Source organism: Arachis ipaensis, chromosome B9, assembly GCF_059453495.1.
Source record: "Arachis ipaensis isolate K30076 ecotype BB chromosome B9, ASM5945349v1, whole genome shotgun sequence".
Lineage (NCBI taxonomy): Eukaryota > Viridiplantae > Streptophyta > Magnoliopsida > Fabales > Fabaceae > Arachis > Arachis ipaensis.
In genome coordinates, this window is record NC_142444.1 from 58,646,049 (window position 1) to 58,673,980 (window position 27,932).

Here is a 27,932-nt window from a genome sequence, read left to right on the forward strand (position 1 = left end):
GCACTAATAAAGAGAAGAGTTATTAAAGAAGAAAAACTAAAAGTGAAGAAAAGAACGATCATACCGCGGTGGGTTGTCTCCCACCAAGCACTTTGCTTTAACGTCCGTAAGTTGGACGCTCCACTAGCTCAATCGGCTACTATGTGGGGATCTTCCAGGCGGAAGATCTCAAGCTCCTTATTTTTCTGCACCTTCTCACCATGGTACAGCTTCAGGCGTTGTCCATTAACCTTAATAAGTTCAGAGCTTGAAGGATGGCTTAGGTGATAAACTCCGTACGGTTTAGCCTTCTCTACTCTGTATGGACCTTCCCATTTTGATCTCAACTTACCGGGCATGAGCCTTAGTCGAGATTTGTAAAGGAGGACAAAATCTCCAGGTTGAAACTCTTTCTTCTTGACATTTTGATCATGCACGGCTTTCATCTTTTCCTTGTAAATTCTGGAATTCTCATAAGCTTCTAGGCGGAGGTTCTCCAGTTCCTGCAGTTGCAACTTCCTTTCAGCTCCGGCATTCTCAATTCCCATGTTGCACTCCTTAACTGCCCAGAAGGCTCTGTGTTCTATTTCAACTGGGAGATGACAAGCTTTTCCATAAACCAAGCGGAAGGGACTCATCCCAATGGGTGTATTGTATGCTGTTCTATATGCCCACAGTGCATCTTGTAGCCTGGTGCTCCAGTCTTTTCTATGAGGCTTTACTATCTTTTGCAAGATACGCTTAATTTCTCTGTTCGACACCTCAGCTTGCCCATCAGTTTGGGGATGGTAAGCGGTTGCAACTTTATGGATTATCCCATGCTTCTTCATCAACCCTGTTAGTCTCCTGTTACAAAAATGGGTGCCTTGATCGCTCACGATCGCTCGTGGTGATCCAAAGCGACATATAATATGGTTTCTTACAAAAGAAACAACAGTGTTAGCATCATCAGTGCGGGAAGAAATTGCTTCCACCCATTTGGAAACATAATCCACAACTAACAATATATAAAAATATCCATTAAAATTTGGAAATGGACCCATGAAGTCAATGCCCCAAACATAAAAAATTTCACAGAAGAGCATATATTGTTGAGGCATCTCATCCCTCCTGGATATATTACCAAATTTCTGGCATGGAGGGGGCAGGATTTACAAAACTCAGCAACGTCTCTAAAAAGAGTAGGCCACCAGAATCCGCAGTCTAAGATCTTTCTAGCTGTTCTTTGAGGGCCAAAATGTCCTCCATTTTCAGATGAGTGACAGGCCTCTAAAATGGACTGGAATTCTAATTGAGGCACACAACGTCTAATTATCTGGTCAGCGCCACATCTCCATAAATATGGGTCATCCCATATATAATATTTAGACTCGCTTTTCAGCTTGTCTCTTTGATGTTTAGAGAAATTTGGAGGAAATGTGCGGCTAACTAGATAATTAGCAACAGGTGCATACCAAGGGGTTACCTCAGATACTACTTGCAGGTTATCAAAAGGAAAATTATCATCTATAGGAGTAGAGTCATCCTTAATATGTTCAAGGCGACTCAACTAGTCTGCTACTAAATTTTGATTACCACTCCTATCCTTTATTTCTAAATCAAATTCTTGTAACAGCAGTATCCAACGTATAAGTTTTGGTTTGGATTCCTTTTTAGCTAATAGATACTTTAGAGCTGCATGGTCCGAATACACTACTACTCTAGTACCAAGTAAATAAGCTCGGAATTTATCCAGAGCAAAAACAATAGCAAGAAGCTCTTTCTCAGTAGTAGTATAATTGGACTGGGCAGTGTTTAAAGTCTTAGACGCATAGGCAATAACAAAAGGATCCTTACCTTCACACTGAGCCAGCGCTACTCCTACTGCATGGTTGGAAGCATCGCACATGATTTTAAACGGCTGGCTCCAGTCTGGTCCTCTCACAATTGGGGCTTGCGTTAGAGCAGTCTTCAGCTTATCAAATGCTTGTTTGCAATCCTCACTGAACTCGAACTCGATATCCTTCTGCAGTATTCTGGATAAGGGAAGTGCCACCTTACTAAAGTCCTTAATAAATCTCCGGTAGAAACGGGTAGCTTGGTTGAGACGCCTGTAATCAATGCAGACTCTCCAAGCATTCTGAACTCTAGTTGCTATGAGCTCTCCATGCTCACTCTTCACTGTAGTGACTCCAGATTTCTTGGGCACCACTTGTACTGGGCTTACCCATTCACTGTCTGAAAATGGGATATATGATACCTGCTTCTAATAGTCTGGTCACTTCCTTTTTGACAACTTCCAAGATGGTGGGATTCAATCTTCTTTGGGGTTGACGGACAGGTCTTGCTCCCTCTTCTAGAAATATTCTGTGCTCACATACTTGAGGGTTGATTCCCACTATGTCTGCCAAACTCCACCCAATTGCCTTCTTATGCTTCCTCAGTACATCAAGTAACTGCTCCTCTTGTTGAGAAGTCAGTTCTCTTGCAATAATAACCGGAAGCTTCTGCTCATCCTCAAGATAAGCATATTTGAGATGTGGAGGGAGAGGTTTCAATTCTAACTTTTGATCATGGGCAGGCTCTGGATTATCTGGAGCTTGTGAAAATGGCGAAGTGCCCTCACTGTCAGTTAAGAGGGTCCCCATACTGGGACCTTGTCCAGTGTGCCTCTCTTCAAACTCTTCCTCTTGAATTTCAGCCACACTTTCGTCTATGACATCACACTGGAAGATAGAACGATCTTCTGGGGGGTTGTCAATGACTCCATTCAGATTGAAGATTACTATGCGGCCATCTATTTCAAAGGAGTATGTTCCTGAAAAAGCATCCAATTTGAATTTTGATGTCTTCAAGAATGGTCTTCCAAGTAGGATTGATGATGGCTTATCTGAATCATTGTGGGGCATCTCCAAGATATAAAAATCAGTGGGAAATTTGAGCCCTTTAATGTTCACCAAAACATCTTCAGTAACTCCAGCCACTGTAATAATGCTTTTATCTGCTAACACAAAACGAGATGCCGACCTTTTTAAGGGAGGGAGCCTTAAGACATCATATATAGACAAAGGCATTATAATGACACATGCTCCTAAATCGCACATGCAATTATAAATTACTACACCACCAATAGTACAACTAACTATGCAAGGACCTGGATCACTACATTTTTCTGGTAATCCTCCCATTAAAGCAGATATAGAACTACCTAAAGGAATAGTTTCTAATTCATTCATTTTGTCTTTATGGATACATAAGTCTTTTAGAAACTTTGCATATTTAGGTACCTGCTGAATAACATCAAAAAGGGGAACAGTTACCTCAACCTTTTTGAATATCTCTACCATTTTAGGATCGGAGTCCAGCTGCTTCCTAGGCTTCCTTGCAAGTTGAGGAAATGGAATGGGAGTGGGGTTTTCTGTGGTGCCTGCGCTTTTTGGTGCTTCCTCCTGTGGTTGAGCTATCTCTTCTTCAGCTACGTCCTGCATATCCTCTTCCTCTTCAACATCTTCGATTTCTACCACCTCTTCAGCTGAGGCGCATTCTGGTGAGCTTGGTTCCTCCTGATGCCTCTCCTGCAGTGTGGTTCCGGACCTCAGGGTGATAGCATTAATGCCTCCCTTTGGATTGGGTAATGGTTGAGAGGGGATTCCAGTGGTGCTTGAAGGTTGGTTACTGGAATTTTGTGCTGATCAAATCTGTGTCATAAAAGCTTGCATAGTAGAGGTGAAACCATTCAGACTGGCATTAATACTATTCATGATGTTACTTTCCATGGTCTGTTGTCTTTTCTCAAAAGATTGCAGTAGGTCTTCAGTAGAAGGTAAAGAAGGATGGGTAAATTGAGAGGTTTGCTGCTGATTGTTCTGTGGTCCTTGGTTCAGCCTCAGGTGAGGTGCTCTGTAAGGTTGATTTTGTTGCCTATTATTGTTATTGTTCCACCTCTGATTTCCCTGATTATCTCTGCCTCCTTTGTTATTGTTGTCCCTCCAATTCTGATTTGAATTGTCCTGCCATCCATGGTTATTATTTCAACTTTGATTGTACCCTTGGTTGGGGCGGTCAAAGAAGTTGTGAGTGGATGCCACCATGTTGTCTTCTTATTGGAGCTGCGAGCATTCATCAGTGTAATGGCTATAATCAGCACAGATTCTGCAAATTCTTTGTGGGACTAGTTGTTGGTTTTGCTGTGGTGGAGGTTGAGCTTGCTGAGCTTGTTGATTCAACTGTATTTGCTTCAGCAAGTTGGTCATTTCACAGATGCTTTGAGTTAGAGCAGCAGTCTCTCTACTAGAAGATACTTCTGCAACAGCTTTTGAACGGCCTTGCTTTTGTCTGTGGTTCCTAGTGGATTCAGCTAAATCATTGATCAATTGCCAAGCTTCATAAGTGGTCTTGTACTTCTTCATAAACCATTGCTGAATAGCAAGATCTTGTCAATCATGTGGTGGGGGCATGCTTCCAGAAGATTATTGAAGCGCTCCCAGTATTCAAAGAGAGTCTCATTGTCATCTTGAACAATTGTGGAGATATCATTCCTTAGCTTATCAGTAACTTCAGATGGAAAGAATTTCTCCAGAAACTCATTTCTGAGTGTATCCCAGTTGGATACATTTGCTAGAGGTTGAGTGTAGTACCACTCTCTTGCCTTTCCCTCAAGAGAAAACGGAAAAGCTTTCAGCAAAATTGAAGTTTCATCAGTGCCATCACGCCTGACAGTAGAACAGGCTGCCTGGAAATCTCTCAAGTGCTTGATAGGCTCATGAGCAGGTAGGCCATGAAACTTGGGCATCAAATTTAGCAGTGCGGGCTTTATTTCAAAATCTGTAGCCATCGCTGGGTGATGCGCTTGAAACGTTTGCATTGTAAAATCAGGGGCTCCTTCCTCCTGGATGGTAACTCTCCTAGCTGCCATGTTTTCTGTACGTAAAACAACCGAATCAGTAGAACGGGGGCTGGTTTCTTCCTCAGATTCGCTTTTAGATCCGCCCTCAGAGCGGGCTAACCGACGCTGTTCTCGCCTTATTCGTGAAATTGTCCTTTCAATTTAAGGATCGAATATTAGCAAGCGCGAATCAGGAAGTGAACGCGTCATTTGACGGAAGAAACATGCAGCTCATAGTAGCAAAATAAAATAAAATGTAAATAAATAAATTCTAATTAATAAAATTAGCACTCTATTGCAACTCCCCGGCAACGGTGCCAAAAATTGATGAGACGCAGAAGCTGGTGAATTAAAAATTATTAAAATGGTTACGTTGCAAGTATAGTTCTTAACTCACTGAAAATCTGCCTATCAATTTAAAAGTATGTCACAGAGAATTTCAATTAAGAATTACTGGGAGTTTTAAGTCCCAGGCCGTCTCCCAACGAGTTGCAGAAAAGTGTGCTATCTTATTAATCAGATGTTCCAAGAAGTTGAGCTAAGTAAATTGGGATGTAAATTGAGGAAATTTAAATAATATGAATAAAAGCCTTGACTGGGAGTTGATTGGTTGGAATTTCTACTATTGATGGAGTGATTGTAAGATTAATTTATAATTAATGGTTGTTCTGTTTGGTTATCCTTTACTAGGTAAGGGAAAGTCAAACAAGTTGGAATGCCAGATTTGTTCACAAGTTGTAACCCACTTAGTTCAAAGGGATTGGCGTTGGTGACAGGATAACAATCTAACAATTAACCCAATTACAAATTTTTCCTTCAATCCTTCTAACTCAAGAGTTCCTTTTAATCAACTCCCCATCAAGTAAAGAAACTACTCACACATTGTAAATAATAAATTCATAGCATATGAAAGGGAATTAAAAGAAGACATGATTATTGGAATTGAAATTGAATTAAAAAGAAATAATCCTTGCATTAATTAATCATAAAAGTATTCAAATAGCAAAATTGAACAAAACAAAGAACATGGAAGAATAGAACCAAGTTGAGAAAACAAACTTGAATGACGAAGTCTTGATGAGGAAATAACTATTCTCAATGTTCCAATGCTAAGACCAATTGAAAATTAAAATTCTAAAACCTAGAGAGAAAAACCTAAGAGAGTAAAACTAGATCTGAAACTGTCTCTGAATGAATGTGTTATTTATTTCTGCATGTTCTCTGACTCTAGTCTGCTGTTCCGGGCCAAAAACTGGGTCGAAATAGGGTCCAAAATCGCCCCCAACGAATTCTGCAGATTGTGCAGATCGCACATGTCACGCGATCGCGTCATCCATGCGACGCGTCATTCGCGCTTTTCCTCGCCACGCGTTCGCGTCGTCCAATCTACCGCGTCGCCAGAGCTTTTCTAATCCGCGCGGCCGCGTGAGCCATGCGGCCGCGTCACTGCGATTTGCTCTCCTTCGCGCGGTCATGTGAGCCATGCGACCGCGTCACTTCTCGCTGGTTATCTCCTCAAATTCTTGTGTTCCTTCAATATTTGCTAGCTTCCTTTCCAATCTCCAACTCATTTATGCCCTATAAAGTCTGAAACACTCAACACACAGATCACGACATCGAATGGAATAAAGGAGAATTAAAAATAAATAATTAAAGTCTCTATGAAGCAGTTTTCAAACATGTAATAAATTCAGGAAGGAAATCTAAATGCATGCTAATTTAATGAATAAGTGGGTAAGAATCATGGTAAAACCACACAATTAAACACAATATAAATCATAAAATAGTGGTTTATCAATGCCACAGAAGTTTATAATGGAATTGGAGTTGTTCGATGTGTGGGGAATTGATTTCATGGGGCCATTCCCCTCTTCATACTCAAACAACTATATATTGGTGGCTGTAGATTATGTGTCAAAGTGGGTAGAAGCCGTAGCCATAGCAACCAATGATAACAAGGTTGTAATGAATTCTTGAGAAAAAATATCTTCAGCCGATTTGGAGTTCCTATAGCCCTTATTAGTGATGGAGGAACACACTTCTGCAATAAGCAAGTTGAAGCACTCCTCCTTAAATATAGAGTTAAGCACAAAGTGGCAACTCCATATCATCCACAGACCAACGAGCAAGCTGAGATTTCAAACAGGGAGCTCAAAAGAATCCTTGAAAAAACTATTGGAAGCTCAAGAAAGGATTGGTTTAAGAAGCTGGACGATGCATTATGGGCCTATAGGACAGCTTTTAAAACACCTATTGGGATGTCTCCATACCAATTGGTGTTTGGAAAGGCTTGTCACTTACCAGTTGAGCTGGAACATAGAGCATTCTGGGCTCTAAGAATGTTGAATTTTGATGATCAAACTGCTGGAGAAAGAAGGTTAATGCAACTCAATGAGCTGGAGGAATTCAGAAATCAAGCTTATGAGAATGCCAAGATTTACAAGGAAAACACAAAGAGGTGGCATGATCAAAAGATAGCAAGGAGAGAGTTCACAGAAGGTCAGAAAGTGCTGCTATACAATTCAAGGCTCAAGTTCTTCCCAGGGAAGCTTAAGTCTGGATGGTCTGGACCCTTCACCATCATCAAGGTGTCTCCCTATGGACATGTAGAGCTCGTGGAGGACAAAACATAGAGAACTTTCACTGTAAATGGCCATAGACTCAAGCATTACTTGGGAGACTCTTTAGAGGAGCAGAGAGTGAGCTACAACCTTAACTAAGAAGGAAGGAACATCAAGCTAGTGACGCTAAAGAAGTGCTGGTTGGGAGGCACCCCAACACCCATATCCTTTTGATTTCTTGCTTTCTAGAAGTAGCTTAAGATTGTTGATTAGGTAGTTTAAAGTTCCAGTTTAATCCTTTTGAGTTTTTTGCTCTCTAGAAGTAGTTGTAAGTGGTAGATTAGGTAGTTTAAATATCAATTTTTAATTGTTTGATAGTTAGTGAATCTCCAAGTTGTTTTCTTTTTCTCTGAAAGTGCAATTTGCTAGATACACTTACTAATGATGAGTGATTAGGCCAAATGACTAGCCAAAGAGCTAAGTTTGGTGTGGCCATTGACCCACTTAACTTAGGCTTACAACCAATTGAAAGAATTAATTTTGAGAGTAAGTCCAGAGATTAAGTTTGGTGTGGCTACCACCATATGAAAATCACATAGCAAGCCTAACATGATTCAAGTTTGAAAGTATTTAATAAATTGGTGGGTGCATAAAAGTTGGTTTTAATGTATTCGGAAGGAATTAGAAGGGAAGGAATGTGAAAGGATTGAAACTATTTAACCCTTATGAACATATTAAAATCTAATGATGAACCAATTTATTAGATACAATGAGATTAAGTTTGGTGTCCCAAGGGACACTCATCAATTGCAATTTAAAGGATTCATAATATAGAGAATGTGAAGGATTTCTTTTGTCATTACCGATGGGGTTTTCGGACTTTATTTTCAGGAGAGAGAATGGGGCCCACATGATTGATAGCTCATTAAGCAAGGAGTCAAAGTGTACTTGCACTTTGGAACTCAACACATGCAGGGAGCAAAGAGGGATAAGGATTGGCGCTTCTTCCCACATTAGGCGCCACTCCCCAAGTGGGAAAACATTAAATTGCTTTCACTTCCCACCCTCCAGACTACACTTCCCACCTCTATAAAAGCCACTTACTTTCCCACCTCTCTTCACACTTTGAACCCCAACCTCATACATGAAAAAGAACCTCCACACTCTCCCTTCTCTTTTTTTTACCTTTCTTTTCCTTTTCTTGATTGGGACAATCAAGTCCTAAGTTTGGTGTTGAAGCAAAACTGTCTCTTGCAATATTCTTCAACCTTTTAACTCCCTTTTCTCAACCCAATGGCACCACCAAGAGCCTCATCATCAAAGAAGAGGAAGACCAAGGAACCAACCTCCGGATCTTCAAGCTTCAACGAACACAAGTTCCTCTCATCATTCAACCAAAACCAATTTTATGGTTGGGTGAGTGAGAGGAAAATCATTCTAGAGGTTGGCTTCCAACTTGGGAGGAATGAGCACCCTGAGATCAACAGGGAAATCAACAACAGAGGATGGGCACTCTTGTGTAACCCACCAAGGAAAGTGGTGGAAAGCTTGGTTAGAGAATTTTATGCCAATGCAGTACCCCAACTTGGGCAACCTTATGGTTATCTTATCTATGCTAAGGGGAAGGCCATTGACTATAGCCCCTCCAACATAGATAGGATGTTAATGATGAAGAAAACAAGCTCCACCCGGAGCTATGAAGAGAGGATAAAGCAACAAGACTCAGGATTTGATGAAATCCTCAATGAAATATACGTGCTGAATGTGCAATGTATTAATGACAAAGATTGAAGACCCAACCAGCTGAGGAGAAGAGATTTGAGCCCCCAAGCTAGAGGGTGGCTAGACTTTGTGAGAAGGTCTCTCAATCCTACATCCAACACTTCAGAGGTGACTCTAGAAAGGGCTGTGCTCATATACAGCATCATGAAGGGAGAGAATGTGAATGTGGGGGAAATGATTGCCAACAACATCAATAGGGTGCTGAAAAGCACCAAGGATAACACAAGATTGGCATTTCTCAGCATCATTCAAAGGCTGTGTGATGAAGCAGGGGTTGAGAAAATCATTGACGAGGTGCTAGTGGATCAAGACAAGCCCATAATCTCCAAGAAAATGGCCAAAGTAGTGGCTGTCAACCCACTTGAGAGGAGGAGGGAGCACATAGCTCATGCTCATGTACCACAAGGGCAACCACAACAAGAAGAAGGGGCTGAAGATCAACCACTACACCTAGCACTTCCACCACCACCATACCCATAATTCCCACAATTTTCTAAAGGTTTCAACTGAGAATAATTGCAATGAGACATACACCAAATGAGAGGAGATATACACCACATGAGAGAGGATGTCAACCAACTCAAGGAACAACAACAATGGGACTAAATGAATGAGAACATACAACAACTCCAAGGAAGTATGGAATACATGAAGGAGTAGCAAGACCAGTTCAACTGGGAAGAGATGCAAGGCAGCCTTAGAATAATTATAGAACAACAACAACTCTAACTAGGGAGCCTTGCTGAGTTTAGACATCTTTATGAAGCCAGAAGGGAATATAACTGCTATGCCAAACAAAATTGAGCTACTTGTGTAATGCAGTAGCCAACATGAACCCCAATTATCCAACCTACATGCAAAAGATGGAGGAACTCAGTGCAAGGCAGGAGGAAATTGCATATCAACACAAAGAAAATGTAAAATCCTACATGAGAAGGCTGGGATTTTAGAAGCCTAAGCCCAAGGACACAAAGGCACAAGAGGGATCTTCCAAGAAGGATGATGATGACTCCTCCCCCTCTAAGAAGAAAGACAAGGAAAAAGAGCCAATAAACTGAAGCTGCTCAAGGTTGTTGAGTTCCATGGTTGACACTTTTGAAAAATTCTGAATTTCTGTTTGATTTCCTTATGTTTAATTTCTATTTGATGATAGTTTCAATAATTAGGCTAGTTTATGTTTCTATTTAATTTCCTCATGCTTTAAAATCTTTTATGAGTCCTTTATGATTAAAAGAAAGAAAATGCAATGTAGTGTTTTATCAACATCAATAAAAGAATAGTTTGTTCCCATAAGAGTCCATGGTGAGTTGCAAAAAACAAGAGTAAAAGAGACTAAGACCAAGTGGGATTGTTCAAAGCCAAGAGATAAAGAAACTAAGTGTAGGACCTTGAATGAACTGAAAAGAAAATGAGTCATGATAAGCAACTAGGCTTAGAAGGGATGACAAGTAGAGGCTAAGGGTGTCCCTTGAATATCCATAGAACCAAGAAGTAGTAAGCAACAAAGACCCAAGGCTCTGAGCATCAACTACTAGGATGGAAGGAAACACTAAAAAGCTCAAAAGAGTTAGAAATCCTAGTAGATGCTTGTGGTAAAGATGTGTCAAGAAAAGAGACCTAGACAAGTAAATTCTTAGGGGTGTTTCAACACCTAGTACCCTAATGCCAACTGGTTTGGGAGTGCTAATTGAAAGCCTAACTAAAGGGTCGTCCTGAGACAAAACATTTAGAGTAGTGGTCAATGAAAAAGGAGAATTGAAAAAGAAAGAACAACCAAAAGAAAATGGAATAACTCTTGATACTTCAAGGTGACAATCAATAAAAAAGGCTCCTGGGGCATATACTTGGAAGAACCCTCAAGGATCTAGGAGTTCATTGTGACATTGAAACAATAATATTCATGCATGTGTTGAACACTTAGCCATATCCTTGGTAATGATTGCATTCATTCAAGGTCAAGTCTCAATCCATCTAAGAACAATTCACATTGATTTGCTTGGGACAAGTAAAGCTTAAGTTTGGTGTTGTGATGACATGCATCATTTACCCTTTTTTCTTATCCAAAAAGGACCATACAAGAGCATAATCTCATTCAATCATTGTAATTCATGAACTAATTGATGAATATTATGGTACATTGCTTTGAAATGGGTTTGTGCTGAATTTCAGGTGAAAAGAGCAACAAAAAGGGAAGAAAACAACAAAATACAGCGGGGCATGTGAAACTGGCGTGCCACTTGGAACAAACGCCATGAAAGTATATGGGCGTGGCACGCCAGTTATGTTTTCCAGAAAGGATCCTTAAAACTTTTACATGGGCGTGGCACGCCAGAAGCTGGGCGCGGCATGCCAGTATAGTTTTCCAGAGAGCAATGCTGAAGGCCACAAGAGGGGCATGGCACGCCAAGCGGGGCGTGGCACGCCAAGTCCATCACATACTATGGGCGTGCCACTTGAACCATTGGGCGTGGCATGCCAGTTCATCAATCCAGAAGGGACAATCACTTGGGCGTGCCACTTGGCATCGAAGGCGTGGCACGCCAGCTCCAAACCATCAATTGGGCATGCCACTTGAAGACCCAGGCATGGCACGCCAAGCTTAAAGAAGCCACCTTAAGGTGGGCGTGCCACTTGAGCATCAAGGAATGGCACGCCAGTACAAATTTTCAGAGAAGAAGTTGAAGGTCCAAGCACTTGGGCATGCCACTTGGTGTCGAAAGCGTGGCACGCCATGCTTGAAGGGACACACCAATATGGGCGTGCCACTTGAACACCTGGGCGTGGCACGCCAGTACAACTTTCCAGAGGAGAAGATAGAGGACCAAATATATGGGCGTGCCACTTAGTGTCGAAGGCGTGGCATGCCAGCATCATCAAACAACAAGAAGAAGACTTGGGCGTGCCACTTGATCTCCAAGGCATGGCACGCCAATACTAGGAGGCCATGGGCGTGCCACTTGAGTTCTGGGTGTGGCACGCCATCAAAGAAACTAAGCACATATAAGGGGCGTGGCATGCCAGACCCTGGGCGTGCCACGCTAGTTCAATTATCCAGAAAGAAGAAACCAAGCACATACAAGGGGCATGGCATGTCAGACCCTGGGCATGCCACGCTAGTTCAATTGTCCAAAAAGAAGAACCAAGCACACATAATGGATGTGGCACGCCAGACTGTGGACGTGCCACACTAGTTCAACTTTTCAGGGAAGAGAAGAAGAAGGAAGAGGCTTGGGCGTGCCACTTGGGCTCGAAGGCGTTGCACGCCAGGCTAACCAAGGCTTAAAAAGACCCTGGGCGTGCCACTTGGGTTCGAAGGCGTGGCACGCCAGGGGCACCAAAACATGAGGCGTGCCACTTGAAGAGCTGGGCGTGGTGTGCCAAGCCAAATTGAAAGGCTGGGCGTGGCACGCCACTTAAACGCCAGTCACACGCCATGCTGGAAGGTCACATTTATTGAGTTTTCTTTTTCCTCCAAATTGTATTTTTCTTTTCTCTTTTGTATTTTCTTTATTCTAGTGCTAGGAGTAGTATAAATAACCCCTGAAAGTACTGAGAAGGGGTTGTTGAGTAATAGTTTTGTTAACATATAGTTAGATTTACTTTTCACATCATCTTCTTTCATCTCTTGTACTTTTCTCTTGAGCTATGAGTAACTAAATTCCCTCTCATTGAGAGAGGGAGCTTTGTTGTACTTGATGGATTAATGATAGTGAATTTCTTCTTCTCTTCATCTTCTCTTTGATTTGCTAGAAGGAATTTCGTTTTAATGTTAGTGTTCAATCATCTTGGGAAGGAGGTTGAATGCAAAATGGGTTTCATGGGAACCTTGGAAAAGGAAACATGAAACCATGCTAGAAATCTCTTCTCACACTTGAGTAGAATTTGGGTTTTGGTGATTGAATATGGTGACATATAATCCACCCTCTACTTGGATCTATGAGGATGTGTGGTATAATCAGGGATCAAGCATATCTCTCTTCATGAGCAATTAGACCAAGAAATTGGCTATTGATAAAGATCTGAGAGATTGAATCACCAAGGGATTGGGCAATCAATCATGATTGCCAAAAGGTCAATGAGTTGCATAATTGAAGATGAGATGAGTTAGATTTAATCCAAAGAGAACAATATCTCCTGATCTCAATGAATTCCCCTTATTTTTATCTTCCACATTCTTTATAACTTTTTTTACATTCTGTTATTCCCCATTCCCATTTACAATTAAGTCATTTATGTTTCTGCACTTTACATTATTGCCATTTCCTTTCTTGCACTTTATTGCTTATCTTTACTTTTGAGTCATTTATATTTCTGCCCATTTATAATTCTGCAATTACCATCTATTTTGCTCCGCTTGACTAGTTCACCCATTGATTAAAATTGCTCAAATCTACCAATCTCTGTGGATACGATCCCACTCCTTGTGGGTTATTACTTGACGATATTTTTTGTGTGCTTGCCAAAAGAATGGATTCATTAATTTTATATGGGGAGTGAATTTTTGTCATCACTGTTTCAAAAATTAAATGAGCTATTAGGCAAAAGGTCTTAATGTGTGTAATGCTTCCCAGGAGGGGCCAACCTGGATTGCAGGCACTATTGTCTCAATCAATGCTGGAAAGGATGATTGGTTTTATAAAGCATACAGGCGATGTCCAAAAAAGGTGAAAACTCCTATTGGAAATAGGTATGAATATGCGAAGTGTGGCCACACCCATGGATGTGCAGCACTCAGGTGTGTGTTCTTAATTTGAGTGATTATTAATGATTAGCATCTTCATTTTACTTGATATTTGTGATCCCTGTACTAAAACTATTGTCACTATTATCACGTGAAACAACAGATACAAGGTTGAGGTCATGGTCTTTGATGGTATCGGAAGCATTACATTGTTGTTGTGGGACAGAGAAACCAACCAGTTGTATGGAAAGGCAGCTGAAAAAATTGTAGAGGAGGATATATATAGCACACCAAATTCTTATACTATTAGGGATTAAAGTTTCAATTGTTTTTCAAAATAGTATAAATTATATACACAAAAATACAACTAATTATTGGTTAGGGTTTCAGGGTGCTAAAGAGGACGAATACCTTAAAAGTCTGGACAAAATGATGGATAAAATGGTACTTTTCAAAATCAATGTGAAAAGTGGCAACATAAAACACTATGATCAGATTTACACAGTCATGAAAGTGTGTGATGATGAAGAAACAGTTGTGAAGAACAAGCCTAAGCAAATGGACGTTAGCACATCTATAAATATCACTGTACGTATATACCTATTCCACTTTAATAAGAAGATATATTTTTCAGACCATACAATTTTTTTATCAAAATATACATTAATATCTAATTATGATTAGGGTTTCACTTTAAATAGGAGAATAGAGGTAGCAACACGCTGGAGATGTCCGAACATGTTGTTAATCTTAAGAGTGATAATAATCCTCAGCTTTCTGTGGTCAGTATATGCAAGTGTTTTGAATGTATAAAAAAATATGTGATTTAGGTTCTAAAAATATTCTAAGTGAACTGTCATGCATGTCTTTGTGTAGGATTCTGTGGAAGACTGTGTTGAAAGCCTCAAATACAAAACACCAGCTAAAAGAATTGCTGGCAGTTTGAAGTGTGGTTCGGTTGTTGATGAAGAATGCCAGTTTTCAACCAATAGATTCACCCGAAAGGGAGGGAAAAAACAAAAGTCTTAGACATTTGATGCGGATAATTAAGTTTTAACTAAAGTTGACAAAGTTATTTAATTTTGGTTGTATATGTTTAACCATAGACTATATGTTTTGGAAGATGTTCTATGTTTGGGGATCAGAAGACTTGCTTATGTGCAATGATATCCAAAAAGCGATGTATCATCGTGAATATATTTTGAATGAGACTTATATTATATGAGTATGATTTATATTATGTTATGGTGTATGAGAATATATGCCTTAAACATAATCCATGATGAAAAAAAATAGAGAAATTGATTTTAGAACTTATTTTTCACGTGATGGATAACGACTATTGATATAGCCAAATTATTCAGAATATTTTACTTTAGAGTTGATTTCTCATCTGTGAGATACTTGGGAAGACTACTCAAAATAGTTAACGCAGGTTATAGAATGGTGTACAAAGGACAAAAACTATTAATTAAACTTCATTCTTTAACCATGGATAATTATGGTGGAAAATAAAATTTAACCTTAGAGAAGCTATATCTAAAAGCCATATCTAAAAGTGTGTTTCTCAAATTGCAAGGTAAATGAAATAGAAAAGTAGATTGGTTTTTGAGTGGAAATTCAATTTATGAAAAACAAATAGAAACTATTAATTAAACTTCATTCTTTATTCATGTTCAATTATTGTGCTGAAAGAAATTTTAATAATAAAAATTGCTAGGTAAATGAAATAGAAGATTGTATTGGTTTTAAAAAAAAAGAAAGTGAATTCAAGATTAAAAAAAATCATGTAGTGATGATATTTTTGAATTGGCATAGATTTCTTATGAATATAAAGCAATTTGTTGGTGACTTTGCATTTCTCTGCACGTAATGGGCAAATGTATTATTATAAAGAAATTTAAACAAGGTTCAAGAGTATAGGCTATTATGTTGCTGACTAATTATGGTAGCAGTCCCAATAAAGAAGGTCCATAAAGGGATGCCTTTCTAACAAAATATGATCCTCATTGAGTAAGATAAAGTTGATGGATCCTTATATGGATTAAGTAAAAAATTTCTCCTCGACAATTACAATAATAAAAGAGCCCATATATGATTTTTAGAGATGGTTCAATAGGTTTCACGAATAACTAGAAACGAAAAAACAAGGGATCTAAAAGCATAAAGAAATTGGATAAGTTGAATACAATAATATATCTACTAAATGCTCGACTAAGTGACAAGAAATATAAAGGAATTTTTTAGATAGAATATGGCTACAGCTTTCGTAGGTTGTACGCATAAACCCTAAAAGCTTTATAATGAAGGTAAAAATGTTTCAGAAGGAGGGTCAAACCAGGGGTAAAGTACCTGCAATAAGGATAGTCATTTTAATGGCATAATCTTTGAAAGTTTCAAATAACATAACCGATTAAGTTGAGACAATAAAAAGGGTTAGCTAACAAAGACAATACATTATATTGCATAGCCAAGGATGTTGCAGCATTGGCTTTTACATACACTACCACCTATAAATCCAATTTTATGTTTATGTTGTTCACACGCATTTGGAATTAAATTCATCGGGTTTCTTACTGTTTATGGCCATTATCAATGAAAAGATGATTCATTAAAACATTTCTCCACTCTGATACGATATGTCTTTCTAATGCAAATAAGTATCGTTAATGCTAAAGTGAAAGTGTGGTCAAAGAAGACAGTTTATTGGGCGAGACACCGTAAAGTGCTTAATATAAAATTAGGGTGGTTTCAACAGTCAACCCATCTACACTTAGAGCGCTTGGAAAGATAGGGTTATTTTTCAAGAAATATCAAATTAGATTTTAGTTATATTTTTTTATGGCTATATTCCAAAACACTAAAAGAAGATGTGGACAACAAACAAATTTAATTTCCATAATATGACTTAATAGGAATTTCTCCACCTATACAATACAAGGATTATACCTGCATAAAGAAGGATCTTACTAAATTTTATGGAGCAGGATAAAATAATATTAAATAGTCATAAAAAACATAAGACTGGCAACCAAAGAGATAATCACTATCATCTATTTCCAGTGATCCAAGCACAAATTCATATAAATATTATTAAAGAATATATATTCAAACTCATTTACTTTTACCAAGAGTTTGTAGTCCATTCTCATCAAATTTTGTTTTTTTCGAAGAGAATATACAGAGATAGAAGTAAAATCATTATGACATATACATATTAAGTAATCATATATACATAAAAGTATGTATGTATTAGCCAAAAAGTTTTTTTTTACTTTTCTAAGCATTCAAATATAAGAAAATGAAAGCTGATTTTGCTAGTTTGGGTTATACATATACTCAGTCTTTTGTGTCTTTAGTCAACTCAAAGCAGATTGCACAATAGATATATATTAAGTAATCATATATATAAAAGTATGTGTATATTAGCCAAAAAGCTTTTTTACTTTTCTAAGCCTTAAAAGTATGTGTACATTAGCCAAAAAGTTTTTTACCTTTTCTAAGCATTCAAATATAAGAAAATAAAAGCTGATTTTGTAGGTTTTGTTTATACATATAATCAGTCTTTCATGTCTTTAGTCAACTCAAAGAACATTGCAGAAAAGTATGCAAGGATGATCATAGTTACCAACCACTATATGTAGTTTTTTCGAGACTACACGTTCGATATATTAAACAATTATTTTTATAGCTTTATAGGTTAAAAGTGACAATTAATAATTAAGTAAAAAAAAGTCACAGCTATATAGGGAGAATCAGCATATGGCAATGTGTATATCGTCTTGGTTAAATGTGCAAACTAGATGTTATATCACATCACTTAACATATTTCATGTTTTAGGTTAACAAACATATAAACAAAGCATCGACATATTATAACAAAAGCAAAGCCATGGGCATTTGAAAATCACCGTATATATGCGATGCAAGTATCGATGCATGTAAATGCCCATTATTATAGACTAAGCAACTACAACGTAAATAAAAAAAGAAAAATATGTACTATGAAGTAGTCTAAACCCTTCAAAATAGATACAAAATTGCATGAAATACACTTCGTATCATTCTGTATATAAACGACATCCAATCCAATGGATACAAGCACAAAACATAAACACTCCTCTCTACTTTGAAACTTCACTAAGAAATTTACAAGCTGCAAAAAGAATGATCTTACTAAGTTTTATGGAGTAGGATAAATAATATAAAATAGTCATAAAACACATAAGACTGGCAATCAAATCATAATCACTATCATCTATTTCCAGTGATCCAAGCACGAATTCACATAAATATTTTAATATATATTCAAACTCATTTATTTTTACCAAGAGTTTGTAGTCCATTCTCATCAAATTTTGTTTTTTTAGAAGAGAGGATATATAGAGATAGGAGTAAAATCATTATGAGATAAACATATTAAGTAATCATATATATATAAAAGTATATATACATTAGCCAAAAAGTTATTTTTACTTCTCAAAGCATTCAAATATAATAAAATGAAAGCTGATTTTGTTGGTATTCTTTATACATATAATTAGTCTTTTTTCTTTAGTCAACTCAAAGCTCATTGCACAACTTATACATATTAAGTAATCATATATATAAAAGTATGTATACGTTAGCCAAAAAGTTTTTTTTTAACTTTTCTAAGCATTCAAATATAAGAAAATGAAAATTGATTTTGCTGGTTTTGTTTATACATATAATCAGTCTTTCGTGTCTTTAGTCAACTTAAAGCACATTGCACAAAAGTGTGCAAAGATGAGCATAGTTACCAACCACTATATGTAGTTTTTTGGAGACTACACATTCGGTCTATTAAACAATTATTTTTATAGCTTTATAGGTTAAAAGTGACAATTAATAATTAAGTAAAAAAGTCACAGCTATATAGGGAGAATCAGCAAATAGCAATGTGTATATCGTCTTGGTTAAATGTGCAAACCAGATGTTATATCACATCACTTAACATGTTTCATATTTTAGGTTAAATGTGCAAACCAGATGTTATATCACATCACCTAACATGTTTCATATTTTAGGTTAACAAACATATAAACAAAGCATCGACAGCTTATAACAAAAGCAAAGCCATGGGTATTTGAAAATCACCGTATAGATATGATGCAAGTATCGATGCATGTAGTAGATAGTTTTTATAGACTAATCAACTACAATGTAAATAAAAAAAGGAATATATGTATTATGAAGTAGTCTAAACCCTTCAAAATATATTTAGGATTGCATGAAATACACCTCCTATCATTCTGTATATAAACGACATCCAATCCAATGGACACAAGCATAAAACATAAACACTCCTCTCTACTTAGAAACTTCACTAAGAAATTTACAAGCTGCATTTCACAAATGAGTGACATTTCTCGAAAAAAATATTCTTACTATATCTTGGTGATGACTTAGTGTGGAAGATCTTAACTAAGGCTGATCCTAAGACTGTTGGTAGATGTAGGACACTCAACAAGTCTTGGAATTTCAGGCTTAACACACCATACTTTGTGAAGCAGAACTGGACTGAACAAAGGGGTCAAAACACCAAGGTCATTGTTGGTGTTGGGAACCCTCCAGCAAACGAAAATTCTCAATGGTTCATTCGTGCTGATGTAAATGATGGAGTGCACTTGCAACTCAACCTCCCAATTGTGATCAATCAACTTGGTTTTTACTCAATTATTGGCTCAGACCATGGAGTTCTTTGTATAAAATTATCTCAAGGAGGACTTAACTCAAGGCTACTCATATGGAATCCACTGACTGGAAAGATGAAATATATATTTGATGAGTCCAAAAAATACTACCGTCATGCTGTTTCAGTTTATGCATTTGGGTATTTGTATGATTCCATGGAGTATCGAATTGTGCATGTCTTTAAGCGCCATTACATACATAGGACCATGGGCTGGAGTCTATACTGTTCATTTGAGAATGATTGGTGTGATTTCGGATCATTCACCAGCGACATGCAAAAGTTGGGACCAAAGTCTATCCTAGTTGATGGAATTGTTTGCTGGATTGGCTGGGAAGTAACCAACTTCACTGAACCATCACTGATAATATCTTTCTCCATGATACAAAGGCAGTTTTTTGAAAGCATTATTCCAATTGATGTAAGATCAACCTATCACTCTCTTACAAATCTGCATGATGGGGTTGGTTTTATATCCTACCGTAATATAGGCTTCTCAAGGGAAGTTATAGTTTGGGATATTAAGCATGATGGACAGGACAAGCTTTGTTGGGATAAGAGGATCCGAGTTACAGGACTTGGCATCCCTTACAACCCATCTATATTCATTGGAAAGGATATTATTTCCATCATGGAGTGTAGGAGCCATTTTAGAGGATCCAATGATGCTGATAGGACAGATCTTTTGCTTTCAAGACTTAAGTGGAACGGAGCTAGGAGGGAGCACCTGATGCACCGTACTTGGCAACAAAATGTATACGTCAAGTCCATGACCATGCACTCTGAAAGTCTCTATATTGTGTAACCAGTTACCCCACACCTATGTGAAAACTCATCCAATGTTTCACAACTTTAGGTACTAGGTCTCAAGCTTATGTTTCCAAAAAATTTGTTTTGTGTCTGTCTATGTTACTGTATTTTGTTTTAGGTCAGAGCATCCTCAGTTCCTATAATGGATGCATAATGATAGTTAGTTTCTTATTTGTCTTGGTTCTGAGTGTATGGTATTGTCAAAGAAACTCACTGAGTTTTCAATATTTTACAGGAAAGCAGAATATAATGTGTAGGGTATTATATTATAGTGTATTAGGTCAGTGCTTAGTGTGATTTCCTAGAGTGTCTTGGCTTAGTATCTACTCATTAATATAAATAGTTATAAGATTTGGTTGTAATACCAGTATTGCGAGTGTTTATGTCCACACAATCAGTCATATATCTGAACACACATACGAATTTTTAATTTGAGCTCCTACAGTTGATAATAACTAAGTTAAACACAAAGGAATATAAACCATTTGGAAACGGTTTTGCAGATAGTCACAATAAGCTTGGCCACCACAAATATGGTAGGATAAAAACACTGTAATGGAGGCTATGTTACTAAGAAAGTTGATTACTTAGATATTAAAGGTATCATCAGGTTATAAAAAGACTATCAAAACATAATACAAAAATGAGTAAGCTTGGATAATATTAGGAATTTTTTGAACATTTTTAATGGTTAAGTTTATAGTATCAAAAGGGTCAAAATAGAAGTAAAAAAATAAATAAGTAATTAAAAGATAAACAAATCCCCTAAAAGAAACAGGATCTTTTTAGTTATTAATATATTGTGTTTTGTAGTCCCCAAAGAAGGAATCTATACATCAACAATTCATAAAAAAAATACAGTTAAAACCAGAATATTAATGCCAATTGGATTAAACCATAAATACAGATATTAGCACGATATAGTGGTCAATCAAAAAATTAATCATCGTAAAAACTAGATCAAAAGGCAAGTGAAAAAAACAGATACAGTGGGACATATAAGAAACAAAGAAAACATCAGCATTGAGATAGTAGTTTAGGTTTCTTTAGTGAGTGAAGATGTCTACCAAAATATCCAAACCAGTAGAGATTTCAGCAATACATGTGTAGCTAACAGAATACTATGGCTGACCATGTGTGGTTAAAGAAACTTTAAACTAGAAGTTATATGTAGGACTACTGTTAAAATGGACCAAAACTCCTCATTTATATCTAGGTGTAAAAGGAAGATTATCATTGATGACAAGAGAAAGAAGTTGAAGACATCACAATCGGACTCTCAGAGGACATTGTACACTCGAGTACCTCTGCAATAAATCTTCCTTAGCTCATCTTCACAAGAATCAGGTGTGTAAATTTGGAAGAAAAAATAGTGAAATCTATGCAATGTTCATCACTATATAATGTCCACTCAGATAATATCCTAAAGATAAAAATTTGATAGTATTCTTTATAAGGTTCATGATATTCTGAAGTGTATAGAATATGCTATGTAACAGTGTATGGGATATCAACATGCCTCAAAAACATAAGAAAGATGGATTTTTTTTCAGATAAACTTGAACAAAGGCTGACTGGAAGAAGCTCAAGGTTTTCTATCTCAAGTGTTACAGTAGAAGAGAAAGAACAAGGGCATAATGAAGCAGCGAGTGACATAACATTTGAAGTTCTTTAGATTAGCAAACTATCTTACAAGCATGGGTTCACTTTATACTCAATTTCTATGCAGAAATTTTAGAAACAGGAAGAGAAACTCATTATGGAACTTATTATAAGGATAAGGAAAATTATGATACTGCCAGACACCACTACATAGACTCCGGCAGCTTAGGTACATCCAAAAGGTCCCCATCAATCACTACAGCAATTTATCATGAGTGTGTGGGTGACAGTGGTCATGGTGCTCATTCGAGAGGTTAGCTATTTTGATATGGTCGACTCATTTTGTATAGATTTTTCCAACAGGTTGAACTATTTTTCGTAATAATAAGTGACTTGATTATTAGACCTGGACATGTAAACTTTCCAACAGGTTGAACTGTTTTTTGTAATAATAAGTCACAACTTGATTATTAGATAAATAGCAATTCCAGACACAACTATTCTCAGCTATAGGGTTTTTATAAAGTTAGTAGATAAAAAATTTTGTGGGATGTAAAGCTTGGAAACGACATGTATTGTGTTAACCCTGTAGATAACATATGTGCAGAGACGACGAAAATTTGTAGGAGGGAAATGGCTCTTAAGCTAGCTGAAAAAAGAAATGTGAATACTCGATCAGGTTAGTTCCAAGCTATTTATGTTGAGTACAATCATTTTTAACGAGACTGATGCAAATGGTTTGATCCAAGTGGATATGGTTCAAAAGATAGATAATTTTAAGTATACTATGCAAACGCGTATAGTCGTGGGGCATCAAATCTTCTCACACAATGTACACACACAGATGATAATCTTCTTTTATTTAGGGGTTGTTTCTTCGAGACTATTTAGTTCCTCAACTATAAACTAAATACATACACTCAAATCTTACTACCATTTTTACAATTGAAAAATTTTATTGCAGAAACATATTCCAGGGTGAATAAGCGAACTCCAACCTCAATTAGAACCACGGAAAAAACTAGATTGCCACAAATTTTTAATTCAATTTCAAATGGCTTAGGTCATGATGAGGTTAGCTCCATGGACAAGAGCAACGTAGCAATGGGTAAGAAAATTTATACACAATATATAGTGGCAGAAATTAGAGAAGGATTTGTTATTAATTTTGTGTTTAATAAAAAATTGAGAAAAAATGTCTTAGCTTCATCTTTAAAGTGGTTATGTATTGGATTTACTTCATATTCCTTTAAACTAACTCTACATAAATAATAAACTAAAATTATTTAGCAAAACTAGCTGTTATTTTAAAAAATCCAAAGCATCACCTAAAAGTGATTCTCATAGACACAAAAGCTTGGATTCTGCAACCTTTTATTCGAAGTAACTAACTTATCAAATTTACCTTTTAAAATATAATTTTCTAATAATGTTGTAACACATTTTTTTGTTGAACAAAATGAAAAAGAATATTTAGTTCCCAGAAAGTTCTTCCAAAATAAGATAACTAGTTAAAAAAGGTTAGCTTTAACTGATAACAGATATTTTGTCAAACCAAATATAAAAAATTATTCCGCATCCAAGAGTATCTTTCCAAATTTGAAAAGAATGAAAAAATGTTCCAGCTTCAACTTTTAAGTGGTTATGCATTAGATTTAGTTTACATTCCTTTAAACTAAGGTTACTTAAATAATTAAGTAACACTAAAATGTCGAGTATACTGTTTACTTGATAGACCAAAATATAAACATACTGAAAATAATTCAAACACACACAGATTTGGTTTGGTAACAGTATTTTTTCAAGGGTAGGTTATCAAAATTAAATTTGTAAGATAGTTTTTTGAATTTGTTGAAGTTTATTTTTGTTAAGTCAAAGTAAAAATACCTTTTTAATTTAATGAGCATAAGCAACAACATTTATGTTTCATCAATTAGTTTTACAGAATGCCAAACACTATATATGCATAAACATAACAGACTTTTTGGAGGAATAATCTAACCAAGTGACATAAGATAAAATTTTTCACAAACTATATCTTGAGTTCATCTATTAAGCAGCAAATCGAGTAGCTATTAATGACGCATGCACAAGCACGCCTCCAAATAATCCTAACGAAGGTATAAGGCAGAAAATAACCTACCTTAATGTGCCACAAGTATTTATTGAATTTTAGTTTTCGGACAATTTGGCTAAGTTGTCTATTATCATGTAGAGTACTAGCACATGGGAGATGCAATTCATGAATGTCAATATTGCCATGATTTGTTTTGGTACGATGAAAGGTCACAAAAACAATACAACACATCTACCCTTACATATACTCTCTATTGCAGAGGAGGACAAGTTGAAATTCCTCAGCTCCAAGAAGCACCCAAGGTTTTGTATGAGTTGTTATATGGTAATGACATCAAAAGCAAGCATTTCTGTGAGAACATTAGGACTTATAACTCTATGTTCCAATTCACTTCGATGGGTGCAAAGATTGATCGAACTATAACAAACAGCAAAGGGCCACGCATGTTTATTCTATACGAAGAGAATTATCATCTATGGGTAGCCTTATACCCGAAGAGGGGTGCATGGCAAGATTTGCACAATTATATGTGTACGATACACAAAATGAAATTCAAAATCGTATAGCAGTGATAAGGTGCGTAACGGAATTAACATATGGCCATGGTTATTATGTGTTGAGTAAATCAGTAAGGAACTATTCATTTAACTAACATAGATTTTGAAAATAATTTGATATGATACAGAGGAAAAGACAACAACAAGATACATGAAGGTATTGTCAGAGATTTGAAGAAAATGTTGGACGATAACAATGTGTTGGTGAAAGCATTTCGAATGGTTCGGGAGTCTATAGGATCTGACTACACATCCACGGTGTAGTTGAGGTTGTTTGGAAAACGGGGCAAAGATGGTAGGCGGTATAACCTACCTTCCACTAATGAGGTTGCTGCGCTGATAGTAGGCGACTTTGATTTCGCCAAAACTGATAGAGACATTGTGGTTGAAACACATAGTGGGAGGCTACAACGAATAAATCAGCTAAATCCAGCCTATTTGGCATTGCAGTACCCTTTATTGTTTACATATGGAGAGGATGGTTACAAGGAAGACATTTCTCTAAATAAAAAAAAAGTGGTAAAGAAGATAAGGGTAGGCAAGAGGTCTCAATGAAGGAGTTTTTTGCATTCAGGATCCAAGAAAGGCTAGCTGATGCATCTCCATTGCTTTATTCAAGAAGGTTATTTCAGCAATTCTTGGTAGATGGACTCTCTATGATTGAGTCAGCCAGATTAAATTACATTCGGCTTGATCTAATTGATCCTAATTGATCCTAATTATACTCTAACAATTATATTCAATTAATTGATATACATAATATTAAATTGTGTGATACTTAAATATCTAATCAAATCAATTAGTTGATATAATTAATTCATCGTTATGAATTGTGTTTAATGAGTTAAAAGAAATAAATCAAAAACATTCTCAGAAGCATGCCACGTTAATTTTATCATTAAGTGTAAAAATCTTATTTTTATATAATAGAATAGATAAGTAAAGCTCTTAAATAACAATAAATGCAACCTAATAAATTTGTATGTACATGTGTGATACTAAACATAATTGGAATCTATTAGCTGAAATTATAATCCCTTAATAAAAATAATTTTTTATTTAAATTTTGAGAATGAAATAATATTTTAAATAATACTAAGCATAAATAATTTATAAATTTATTGTATAATAAATAAAAAGAATATGTACATTAATATATTAGTATTTGAATGGTAAGATTTATATATTATTAAAGTTATGATGCGTGTATTAACATTTTAAATTAATTAGTACATTAGTAGAGGAAAGATAATATTCTATTTTATTATTAATTACATATATTAAACGTGATTTATATAAACTGTATTATAATCATACATAATTTTTTAAAATTAGAGAATTAAATTTTTATATAATTAATAATTAAATTAATAACTAAATTATTGTCACTAAAAAAATGCTGAATACTGTCGGATTTTGCGACGAATGTTAGCGTCGGATTTATCGACGAATTTACTAACAGATTCTGGTTCTTGACGGTAAATTCACCCGTAATATTTGAAAGAAAGAAAAGATTAATTGGTGCGAGCATTATTGTCGGATTTCTAAGTGAAAAAATTCGACGGTAATCTTGATTAGTAAAATGTTGCGTTTTTTAGCACCCATAAAGCTTTACCGGCAAATTAAATTTGCCGATAAGTTCGACGGTAATCATAGCCTAAATTCAAACCGTGAATCCTCTTCTCCCTTATTTTGAATTCTCTCTCTCTCTCTCTCTCTCTCTCTCTCTCTCTCTCTCTCTCTCTCTCTCTCTCTCTCTCTCTCTCTCTCTCCTCCTCTCATTCTCTCTAACCCTCTCATCTCTCCATTCTCTCTAGTAGCCCCTTCTCATCATCTGCCAGTTCGCCCCTCTCTCTCTCCCCGGCACCAACCACCTTTACCAGCCACTCCCGTAGCGCCAACCACCACCAGCACTTTATCGCGCTGTTATTGCTGCTGTCGTCATTGCTCTTTCTGTCTCAAACAATAATTGTTAACATTCTGGTGACCACCGGCAACCACCTCCGGCCACCAGTCTCCCTTCTCTGGTAACATCATTATTTTTTGATTAATTTTCCTTTTTGTTTTAGTTAAATTTAGGATTAATTTAGATTTTTTTTGTTAATTAGTATTATGATTTAGGTGTTTTAGTTGATTAGCATTTTATAGCTTGATTATCTTTATTAAAGATTTTATTAATCTAATTTTGAATATTGAAGTTTGGTTAAATGATTAAGTCGAAGTTGAATAAAGATTAAAAATGGATTAATAGCTCTAACAATAAAATTTATTAGTAACAAAACTTGAAGCCTCTTGGTGAGTGGATTAGGATTTGAACCCTTGTTTTTTGCCTTAATGATTGAAAAAATTAATAACCTAAAGACAATTAAAGATAACAAACTAAGAAAATTCATGTTGAATAGATTGTTTGATATTTGAAAAGTTGAGTAGGGATAAGAGATATTTGGTTTGGATGGAACCCTTGAAAGGTGGAGAAATCCAAATTTTAGGAGAGGTTCTGTCCAAATTTTTATAAGGTTTTGAATGAAACAGAAAAATAAGAATGATGCAAATTGTTTTTGCAAATTTGAATTTTATATAAAATTTTAATTTGATTAATTCTAAGTAAAAAAATATGTTTAAGAAAGTTTTAGTTAAATTTAATGTATGCAAATTTGAATATTGGTATGCTCTTTGCAAACATGATGACAGATAGAGGTGTCACATATCAGCCTCGTGGTCGTGGTAGAAGGAGGGTGTCTACTGGTACTCCTGGGACTTTTTGGTCCTCACCCTCTATTCCGACTATCCCTGGAACGTCACAGGTAATGGATGCACAAAATCAGTCGTTCATCATGGTCCCTAACCCCAACTACGTAACTCCTTCTGCTGTGCTACCTCCGTAACCAGGAAGTCATCCAGCTGCTTCACTAGAGTGGACTCCTCTACCACTTCGTCCACTCAGCAGCCCACTATTTCGACAACGACGTCTCCAGCGACAGATACCGCGGTGTAGGAATCCTCTCATGGATCCCAGCCAGATGCCTCTCCTCCACCTCCCATCGTATGGATGAGGATTTGGCTTTGATAGTTTGACACATGACTACTATTTTAAGTCTTTTATATGCATATTATTTTAGTTAGTTATTTTAATTTAGTTATACTCAATTTTCTAGTTTTAGTGGAATTAGGTTGTTAAGATATGTTTGATCTAGGTTAATAGGTTTGAACTGCTGAAACTATTTGAGAATTCTTTATTGTTGATGGATGTTGCTGCTTAAGTCATATAATTCCATGTTGATTTTTTTGTGAATTGTTTAAGTGAAT

At 36.4% G+C, this 27,932-nt stretch overlaps 1 non-coding gene across 1 annotated transcript; it reads left to right on the plus strand.

The window, feature by feature from the left end:
* The first annotated feature begins 4,396 nt into the window (after positions 1 to 4,396).
* Positions 4,397 to 4,504, plus strand: LOC148544782 (small nucleolar RNA R71). Its single transcript, XR_015901561.1, has one exon. It is a non-coding gene; the product is annotated as a small nucleolar RNA R71 (small nucleolar RNA).
* The last annotated feature ends 23,428 nt before the right edge of the window (positions 4,505 to 27,932 follow it).